Here is an 11,436-nt window from a genome sequence, read left to right as displayed (position 1 = left end):
GGTCATTCCCAGCACCCTGACTTTTGTCCACTAAATAACTTTAGATGTCACTGATACTACCCCTTACACAATGACTTGTAGATTGGAACACTTTTAAAAGCGAAAAAACTGTTTATTTTTTGGGGTGTGCTGCAGTACCCTGCTTTTTCTCCACTAAATAAATCATATGTCAATACTGTAAAATCTAAAATTCTGACCCAAGTCTGCCTGTGGTGTCAAGTATATCTGGAAGCGCTTCAATCAGCTGGAGAGAATTGACACAGACCAAGTTCTGTATACAAGGAATATTCTCTAGTTTATTGATACAAAGATACAGGTTTTTATAGGCTACTGTATAAATGAATCCTACGTCATATGCATACAATAGTTTATACCACTAGTTTATGAGAAGCGCTACTGATTAACTTTCTCACGTATTCTTGAGGTGTTTACTTTTCTCCCCCTTCTAAGGACAGATGAGCCTATTATTTCTTATCTCAAGGGGAGTTGGAGATATGCTATGTGTAACACCATGGATACAGCTCCCATACTACCAGCTGGATATGAAGCTCATTATTGTTTTCATAACTGGTTACATTCTTCAGGTGTTCCCTATTAGTTCAACTTCAAGGCCATAGGCTCACATATTGCAAAACTGCAAGTTAACAGAAAAATGAATAATCTCTTCTAGCAAATAATATTTCTATACAAGTTACAATAAAATGGCTGAACAAAGGCCTTATGAGGCCTTAACAAAAAATCATATTTAACATTTCCCATCTTTTATTCAATTTTCGACCCTTTCTCCTCCTACCTACCTAATCCTATCTATAGAACCACATTCTTAATAAGCAGGTACTTATACACATGTAGGAGGCCACATGCATAGAGTTGGTCCCCTTAGGAATCTGTCAACTCATCCCCCACTAATAAGCCTGTGATCCTCCCTGTCCTAACTTGATTTATGAGGAGATGCATTTTGGCAAATGTCCATGTCTAGAAAAGATGGTTTCTTAGAAGATGGTTTCTTAAAAGATGGTTTCTTAGTAGGTAGTTAATGAGTCTATAGTAGTTCTGCAGGCCTTGCATGTCCTTTGTTCAATCTTTAGTAGTTTCTTGTTGCAAACTCTGCAGTTCTTTGGCTTTGCTAGTCCAAATAATTCATGACACTCATAGTCTGGTCAGGTTTCAGAAGTAATTTCTGTGATCATCAGAGGTTCGGGATTTTCAGTGGTTCCCTTTTTGGAGAGACAACAATCAAGTGTCAGTAACTTCTTAATCAGCCATATATTTAGTTTCATTATCACCTATACGATCAACAGGATTGCAAAACCATTTGCTACTAATGCCAATATTTCCAATATCCAACATGAATCATTACTGACAACTTTACCAATGAGGTTATGCATCTGCACAAAGACATTTTCAGAGTTTACTCTACTATGAGTGCAAATTGTTGAGCACTCCTTCCCATATGTTTCTCACAGTGGCATAGGCAATATGTCACTTAACTGTCTGTTTCATACTGGGTTAGGGAGGCCTTAATCCCTACTTCAGTCACAATTATTCTGGCAAGACATATCAATACAATGAGACAGTCATTTCTATTTATCAGAACAAGACTCCCCTGATTTGAAGACTTTGCAGTGTTATGCGTGAATCCAGGTGTCTCTTTCCTGTACTTTCACTGCCATGGGAGTCGTCAACAGGACTTGATAAGGACCCTTGTATCTGGGTTCAAGACTTCTCCTGATGTGCTTTCTCACGACCACCCAGCCCCCCAGGGTGCAGTTTATGGGTACCTGTATCAAAATTAGGGTTTGCAATGGAGGAGAATATTTGACCATGTATTTCAGTTAGTTGTTTCTATAATAAGGCAACATAATTCAACAAATCACTATATACATGGTGTAGTTGCTATGGAAAATAACAGCCTGTTCTGTTTGCTGTGCCAAACAATATCTCATATGGTGTTAAACCTGTGTCTTTCCTAGCAGTATTTTTTACTGAGTGCAGGTAAACATGAGATCCATGGCAGACCTGTTTCAGCCATTATTTTCTGCATTTTCAATTTCAGTGTACCATTAAGGCGCTCCATACATCCTGAACTTTGGGATCTGTAGGGGGTGTGATAGTTTCTGGAATCCTTGCCCCGTAAAGTGTATCCCTCTGTCACTTACAATGACCTCTGGTACACCATATCATCAGATTACCTCATTCGCAATTTTCTTGGCTAATGCTTTAGCATTTGCTTTTCTATACAGCCATGTCTCCAGCCAGTGACTAAAGAAGTTGACACAGACAAGCACATTCTCAAAGCCCGAGCATTTGGGAAGTTATAAAGTCTATCTGTATCCTCTTATAGGGATATTATGTCTGGGGTGTGCTTTTCCATAGGACAGACTTACTCGGGTTACTTTGTGCACAGACTATGCATTCTGCCACTAACGACTGTGCTGCTTGGGCGAACCCTGGTACTATCCATAAGCTGCTAGTGAGTACAACCATAGCATCTTTTCCCAGATGCACTTTCTCGTGTGCTATATTGGCCATAATGGGATAAACTACTTTTGGCAGACACAAACGCTGACCTTTACACCACTCCTTGCACTTCTAGTGCTCCATGTATTGCCCAAGTCTTTTTCTTATTTTCTGTTGCTTGTCTTTCCATAAGTTGGAGTGTGCTCTGGTCAAACAGGGGTCAGGGGGTCACCATGTAAATAGACTCCCCTTAGGGTACTGGGGCTATGGCGGCTTCTCGTGCGGCCTGGTCTATTTCACTTAGCTTCGGGGGTAGTATCTCTGTGTGTGTCTTCACCTTCATCACTGTTTGGAGGACAGCTGGAATGCAGTGAACAGTGCCCTGGTATGTTCATCATATTGACTGGTTTGCTTGCTGAACCCATAAGGTCCCTACTTTTCCATACAGGGCCATAATCATGCGCAATTACAAATGCATAACTTGAATCAGTGTAAATATTTACTCTTTGTCCTTTTTCATATATGCATGCAAGTGTCAGGGCCTTTAGTTCAGCTTCTTGTGCTGACATGTGACTCGGTAGAGTCTGTTGAATCACTATTTCTGTGTGTGTGGTTACAGCACACCCTGTATACGGGACAGGATCTATGTGATAGTGTGAACCATCTACAAAAAGAGTGATGTCTGCATCTGGTAATGGTTTATCTTTAATGTGAGATAAAACCAGAGATTCTTGTTTCATTAGTTCTATGCAATCATGTTCAGAAAAATTTTGTTTGCATTTTTTTTTTTCCTTTCTTTCTGTTCAAGCTGGAATGGAATTCCCCCAAATTCCTAGGGTAACCCCAATATATACAGGTACTTCTCCCATCTTTTGAAACTTGCTGCAATAAGGCAGCAGGATTCAACATTGTGCACTGCTTAAGTGTAACGTTACTGGGAGTAAGCAGTGCTACTTCATTAGGATAGGCTTCAGTAAGGAGCATGTGGAATCCAAGGAAAAGGTTCTTGGTTTCTGAGTTCCACAAAGTTTACACTCATTAGATGGAGTGTACAGTACAACGGTTAAGACAGATGTGGTAACTTTAATTCTTCTGGAAGAGAAACACTTAGCTTAAATAACCTGTTAATAAGCCACATCATCAGTTCTATTAGTGTATATAATAATGTGTTGGGCCACAATACTCACAAACACATTCCTGCATTGGGTGTAAACCCCTGTAGTCATGGGTTGCTCTTTTCTTTATTTGGTTGGGTTAAACTTTCATATTAGAATTTTCTAATTATGTATAATGATCTATACATTACTATGGGCCTGAGTCTGGTTCTTCCAAACTTGGCTTTCCTTTCTAGTCTAGTACACATCTACAGCGCACAGCAAAGGAAAATAACGTGCAATCTATATTCCTCCTGCTAATATCAATGAACTCCCCTCTCTGGTCTCCCTTGGACCTTTAAAAAACTTAAAATACAGTTTACTCAGATTCCCCTTGTCTGAAGGTCTTAACATATATCTGTGAACATGAGAGGCTCTGGGGCCTCTTGTGCTTCCTTTTTTTTTTTTTTGTCTTCTAATAAAAAAGGAAAGGGAGGAAGAAAATACACAGTGCGCTCGGCAAGTGTTATATGTCACTCATTTCACAATAGGAGGGAATGTCCTTTGTGCTGTATATCTTCATACTTAGTAAATCTGGCAGGTAACAAATGTTTTGCTTGTGCTTGGTTTCTGTCACAACGTACGATACCGTTAAGGTAACTGGGTGTCCTAGCACAATATCTATACTCTTTTCAAGCACTAAAGCAGAGTAGTATGCAAGTGACCTTAGCTTGCGACCATGTATTTGTGTCAGTACTCCTTGTACATGTGCACTGACTTCATAACAAAATAATGTGAAAGGCTTGTCATAATCTGGCAAAGCCAGTGCTGGCGCTGAAGTTATTTCAGCTTAAAATTGGTTAAACATTTGGTTCTGCTCAGAGGAGAGTATAAATGGCTTGCTATGATCCAGAAGTGCTAATGCAGGAGCACATACAATTGCTCTTAAAGTCTTAAATCTTTTTCATTTCTGTAAAAATATAGAATTCCCATCAATGCATTACCATACCCACAATAAAAAGAATTATTTACAGTATATGACAATTATAGCACAGTAAATAAGGGCAGTAAATGTCTTTACAAACACTGATTTACTCAAAACTGTAATGAGGATACAAATAAAAACCTTTTGCTTTCTGCACATACAGAAAAACCACCTAGTTCATGCATTTGCTATGCGAATAGCACATAAACTCTAATATCTCTTTCCAAAACAAGGTAATCATTACTCAGAAGAGTTTACGTTATTTAAATCCTTCATTAGTTTATACTTATGTTTGTTGTGGTGCAAAGATGGTGCATTGGAAGTTAAATCAATGCAATCTGGATTGCCTAATGGGTCTTTGCAGCTGGAGACCTGTGAATAAAAAAACTTTTGCATAGAGATTAACATTTATTTACTAGGAATTACTGTAACTGTAACATGCGTGTATACTGTTATCAGGTAACCAGTGAACAGCTGCTAAAAGCTTAACTGTGACGCTATGCGTTCCATGCCTTGATTTCCTCAAAGGGGCAGTCCCTAATTTCACAAATAGAGAATGTCAAAGTGACGAGACCTGGGCGAGTGTTCAAAGCCACTCCTTTCTTATCATCTCTTAGTACAGCCCTTTTAAATGACACTAATTAAATTTCCGGGTTTAGAAACATTCAATCTGGAATCTTGGTTCCAAGTATTCAACCATTTTAAAAGCAGCACTGTCTCATAAATCAGAGTACTCTCGTTAGACACAATACATTGTGTCTGTAAATCATTCAACATTTTCTCAACAAAATCTCTCTCCCGTGACCAAATATTCACACATATTTCTAGATTCTGTGATTTTCGTGTTCAAAGTAAAAATATATTCACTTAAGTCTCGCTCACAGACAACATTTTATCTCGTAACATTTCTTTAAAGGCATAACAAACCCTCCTGATTTCTGAGAACATTCATCAGCGCCATTTTAACACAGATAAAAACAGCATGTAAGCTCACTCCCACAATTCTCAACTTCATTAAAGAGAAAGCTATATTTCTGAACTTCAGAAACAAAATTATTTTGTTCAAATACAGAAACGGCTTGTTGGATCCCAGCCAGCTTTGTTCTGACACTAGTACTTATAGTGATAATGTACATTATTTACAATCTTGTCCGTGCAATCGGACCAAACATTTTAAAACTTCTTTTGTATCTTTTTAAAAGCTTATCATTAAGCAATGAATGTACAACTTTTTCAACCTTGAAACATGTCTCTTGTAAAAAACGGACAAGACAGACAAACATTGTGATTTAAAGTAAATCAAACATCTCCCTTATAGAGCACTAAGACAGAGAACAAACAATGTGAATTATCACGGATCTCTCTCACACGCAGTAAGACGGAGACAAAACTCACATACAGAGAAAGAAAACTTAACTGACATCTTCCAGCCTACTGCTGTGGAACTACAAGTCCCAGCATTACACTAAATACAAGTTAGCTTCAACATGTTATCATCAATCAGCACTCCGGACACATTTTTTCAATTTTACATACATTGTCAAAAAACAAAAAACAGTGTGCTTCTTATCTCAACACACTGAAATCATTTACACAGAATAAGGGAGGGGCACATTTCACTTATTCAGCTGCACAGGATCAAACATACATTTATAATATACAACCTACTTGATTCATTATTCAGCTTCCGATGCATTTAGCATATCCACATATATTTCGACTTTTCAGATCTCTTAACTTTCCTGTGCCACCTCAAACAATCTCTTGGGGTTTGATCTCAATACCCCTTTGTTCTTGTCACATTACCACTTGCAACACCTTTGTTTCTCCATCCACACATATCTTTGGCTATCCCCGCTTTCTTGAAAAATTCCCTGCAGACCTTCTACTCCCCCATTTCCTTAAGTCTTTGTGCATCATATCTATGAGGGAGCTGCTGTCATTTGTTTACTATCTATATTACTCGTATTGACAGTATTCTGTTGAGTCCAAATCGGGACTCTTATCTAGTTTCTGTGGGTTGTCCTTGCACTGGACGTCCCGTTCTGTGGACTCCTTGTACTGGATGTCCGTGCTAAATAGCTTCTTTGACAGTATCTGGGACGAAGGTCTTTTGGAAATCTCTCTTACACAATTTGGGCAGATTACAGAATCTCCCTTCTTTGATATACCTCTGGGGATGGTGTCTAAAATGTTCACTCAATGTTCAAAACAATAACTCTCTAAATCCCTCTATTCCATTACATGCTTCTTTGATCAATGTCTTATGTGACTTTTATGCTTTATACATCATACATAGGTACAAACACATGCACTCAAAATTCAATCATCTTTCAAAAATCTAATCAACAATACAATTACAGTAAACAAATTGGGTTAATACTGTATTATATTAATCAGATGATACTTGAGACTCACAAATTCGCGTGTCAGGTGCCTCAGACAGACATGAGGTGACCCAGACTAGGAAGACCAACGAGTAGAAATCTACTGACCGCGGATGTTGGGGTTCAATGTGCTGGGAAACCTCCGTTGTCTGTCTTGTAGCCTGCTGGACAGCGAATCTCTGTGGCGACCTCCAAGTTGTAAAATCTAAAATTCTGACCCAAGTCTGCCTGTGGTGTCAAGTATATCTGGAAGCGCTTCAATCAGCTGGAGAGAATTGACACAGACCAAGTTCTGTATACAAGGAATATTCTCTAGTTTATTGATACAAAGATACAGGTTTTTATAGGCTACTGTATAAATGAATCCTACGTCATATGCATACAATAGTTTATACCACTAGTTTATGAGAAGCGCTACTGATTAACTTTCTCACGTATTCTTGAGGTGTTTACTTTTCTCCCCCTTCTAAGGACAGATGAGCCTATTATTTCTTATCTCAAGGGGAGTTGGAGATATGCTATGTGTAACACCATGGATACAGCTCCCATACTACCAGCTGGATATGAAGCTCATTATTGTTTTCATAACTGGTTACATTCTTCAGGTGTTCCCTATTAGTTCAACTTCAAGGCCATAGGCTCACATATTGCAAAACTGCAAGTTAACAGAAAAATGAATAATCTCTTCTAGCAAATAATATTTCTATACAAGTTACAATAAAATGGCTGAACAAAGGCCTTATGAGGCCTTAACAAAAAATCATATTTAACAATACTATATATATATACTATAATATACTATTAGAACAACTAGACGCCACTGCCAGGGACAAATGCAGGATTTATAGAGATGGGTTATATGCCATGCCGCCAGAATGTATGCAAGTGGCGTGGTTATCATTTCAGACAGTGCTAGTCTTCTTTCCAACTCTTTCCATCCCGTTCAAATACACATGCAATGGTAGCCAACAGCTTCTCATTCTGGTAGGGCTGTCCCAATTTTGTATTACTGAGCTGCTCAGTCGGAACTTAGTTAAAACTGCAAGGATAGTTGTAAACTGTTCTGAATATTAAGGGTGTGATGCTTGCATCTAACAATAGTACACACAGCTGGCCATTAGCGAGCAGTACAGTGGGAAGCAGGGCATACCTCCCGACTATCCTTGCAGTCGGGACATAGTCCTGAGCAGGACATTAGCATAAAATTGGGACTGCCCAACCAGAATCTGGACAGTTAGCACACTAAACTGATATCCTCTAACTTTTTTGAAACTCCCACTATTTGTTGCTGCTCATGTCTTAAGCTGCTTGTCTGGATCCTAGAATGATAAGGCCCTGCTTGGAAAAAAGGGACAGGTATATAAAATATGAGGTCTAACAGAGAGTTAACCATTGACCTATCATATTTTATCTTTAATTACCATATTATTCACAAGTGGCTTTAATTTATTTTTGTTGGTCCTTTCATTTGAGTATTTAAATTCCTCATATGCTATTCCTCATATCCTGCAGTGTCCTGATTAGTAGAGCAGTCCTACATCCGTTTTCAACACCAGACGTATCTTCACATCCTGTTCGAGTTGAATTCAGGAGTACGCATACCTGATTTATGTGCTTTTTTAAACAAATGCACATTGCGCACAGTATACATCCCTTAATGAATCAGGATCTAAATGAATAGCATTCATATTTAATAAATAGACCTATTGCCTCCCTACCAGCTCTGACATTAAATTGTATTTACATTTAAGAAATATACCTATTTCACCCTATTAGTACCAACATTAAGTTAATAGCATTCAGAATGAATGGATAGACCTACTCCCCCCCAACATGCCTTGACATTAAATTAATGATACTCACATTTAATAAATACACCTATTTCCCCTGAACAGCCCACATATTATCATCAAATAAATTGCCAATCCCAAATAAATTAATATTTCCCACTCACCATTACATGATTAACACCCACCCTCCCCCAACACTTACCTTTGTCAATTTGGCACTGTAGATATCAGAGGCAGACTCTTCTGTGTGCCTCTTTTTATTTTCTTGCTGCATTAAATTCTAGCAAACCGATCTCTAAATAAACTACATTTTAATCACAACTTTTGCAATAGCCTCTTTCACCTTGTCCAACCATCTCCAAGGGATTTTCTTAGCACAGAATTGCAACCAAACTCCTATCCATATATCATATAATTTCAAAGTGCCGGCATTCAAAGTAATCAGTATGTAGTGTAAGGATGCCGAGGATGTCTACTGTCATTTTTATTTTAAGTCATTATTTTAGTTTTGTAGGCATTCTTTAAATAGCAATTTTTTTGTAGGTTTAACCGATGTCGGAATTGCCAACATCGGAAAATGGTACCCAAACCATTGGAGTACCACAGTGAGCATGAACCATAATGAATCAATAGATCAAAATCCATACTTTTTTACTGACCAAGTGTCTCCAAAATTGTGACATAGCCTACTGCTGAAGGGCCTGATTTTTAAAACAATGCACATATCCTGTCTGATCTACATCATAAGAGACAGTGGGATGGCCCAAGTCTTTATAGTGTTACCATATTGGATCTATTGCCATCTTCTTGTACTAGTGAAAAAATGTTGGGCTTTGTAATGGTTGGTTCCAATGGTGAGGAGCTTGTATTGGGTGATAAAAATGTATATCAGTGCTGGCACTGATGAGGAGGAACATAATGACAAGCAAATTGAAGAAATTGCCCACTCTGAGCTTGATCTCTAATCCATAGTCCAAAATATATAATCTTACATAATTTTATGAGCTATTTTATTATCTTTCACCAAATTTTGTGAAGTCCAAATCAGAGCCGGATTTAGACCACATGGGGCCCTAGGCAAGAAACTGGTTTGAGGCCCCCTCCCTGAAAAAAATCCATAGCACTATAGTTTTTTAGCATAACATATACCCCTATTCAGGGGCTGGCTGGAAAACTTTAGCCCGGGGGGGGCAAGCACATAGCACTGGCCCATAAGTAGCGGCCCATTTTTAAAGGGTGGTATCACCTACAGCCCTGGGAGGGCCCTCTGGGGACCGCTGGGCCCTAGGCAATTGCATAGGTTGCCTAATGGACTCCAAATACCAAAACAAAATACCAGACTGGGTTTGCTAAAATCAAAACCAATGTCAAAACACAACAATGTTTTTTGAGGCAAAATCACAACAGAAGAGGGTTCACTCATCTTTAATTTACATTATTAAAGCCTGACCTGGATGCTCTAATAAATATAGAACCACAATTAATTTATTTTTGCTGCTTTGCTTCCTAGACCTGCAATCATATACAAAGCTTATTCTGACCTATCTCCTGACAAGTACAGTTTGACAAAAATCTGAGGCACTAAACAATGAAAAGTGTTCTCACTTATTTAATAATGATCTGTAAAATGCTGGTTTCAATTGTACTGCTTTATAAAGCAGATATACAATGAAAACAGGTTATAAATTATTACATTCATTTAATACATAGTTGAGTCTGTCAGTCCTACCATCTGCTAGAATGCTCACATCCATGGAGATAATATTTACACTGCTAGTGTTGTGTTAGTAAGTGGTGCGAAAAGAATACAAAAGGCTGAATGGTTTCAAATTGTAGCACGGTGGCTAAGTGGTTAGCACTGCTGCCTCACAGCACTGGGGTCATGAATTTAATTCCCGACCATGGCCTTATCTGTGTGGAGTTTGTATGTTCTCCCCATGCCTGCGTGGGTTTCCTCTGGGTGCTCTGGTTTTCTCCCACACTCCAAAAACATACTAGTAGGTTAATTGGCTGCTATTAAAATTGACCCTAACCTTTCTCTCTCTGTCTGTGTGTGTATTTTAGGGAATTTAGACTGTAAGCTCCAATGGGGCAGGGACTGATGGGAATGAGTTCTCTGTACAGCACTGCGGAATCAGTGGCGCTATATAATTAAATGGTGATGATGATGATAATGATGATGATGATGAAATTGTATTTTTAAAAGTAGAAGAGAACATTTAAATAAATGCAATTTAGATATAATGTGTACCTATTGAGCTGTTATTGACCCATTGAAGAGTTTACCATATGTCCCATGAACTAATGAAATGACATTAGAATGCTAAAACATTATTGCACCAATTAACCAAATACCAGCACTCTAGATATTCATAGTTCAGATCCTTGATTTCAGACCAGGCAACAGATTATCAAAAAGAGCAGTACAATTCTAAATTATCCATGAAGCCCATAAATGAAAGGAAAACTATGTTATACCTGGCTCACTAGAATTGTCATGTACACAGTTATTTTAACAGGGTGTTTCCCAACTTTACCATAAAATGATCAATTTTAAATGGCAGAGCAGAAGGTGAATGTGTAGAACTGTAATATAAATGGCTGGTTTGTTTTAATAAATTCAATTAATGACTACATATTTAAAATTATTGTTTTCACAAGCATACAAAATATAGAAATTTGGTGCAGGTGATGCATACAATAGGTACATTTTATCAAAA

At 38.1% G+C, this 11,436-nt stretch overlaps 1 long non-coding RNA gene across 1 annotated transcript; it reads right to left on the bottom strand.

The window, feature by feature from the left end:
• Nucleotides 1–269: 269 nt before the first annotated feature.
• On the bottom strand, nucleotides 270–6,587 carry LOC142111031 (uncharacterized). The gene is made up of 2 exons (XR_012680930.1): nucleotides 3,648–6,587; nucleotides 270–1,781 (listed from the first exon to the last, which is right to left on the bottom strand). It is a non-coding gene; the product is annotated as an uncharacterized LOC142111031 (long non-coding RNA).
• Between the last annotated feature and the right edge of the window lie 4,849 nt (nucleotides 6,588–11,436).

The sequence above is a fragment of the Mixophyes fleayi genome (assembly GCF_038048845.1).
Source record: "Mixophyes fleayi isolate aMixFle1 chromosome 3 unlocalized genomic scaffold, aMixFle1.hap1 SUPER_3_unloc_2, whole genome shotgun sequence".
Lineage (NCBI taxonomy): Eukaryota > Metazoa > Chordata > Amphibia > Anura > Limnodynastidae > Mixophyes > Mixophyes fleayi.
The sequence above is the reverse complement of the archived record's forward strand: the minus strand, read 5'-3'. Positions and strand labels throughout refer to the sequence as shown.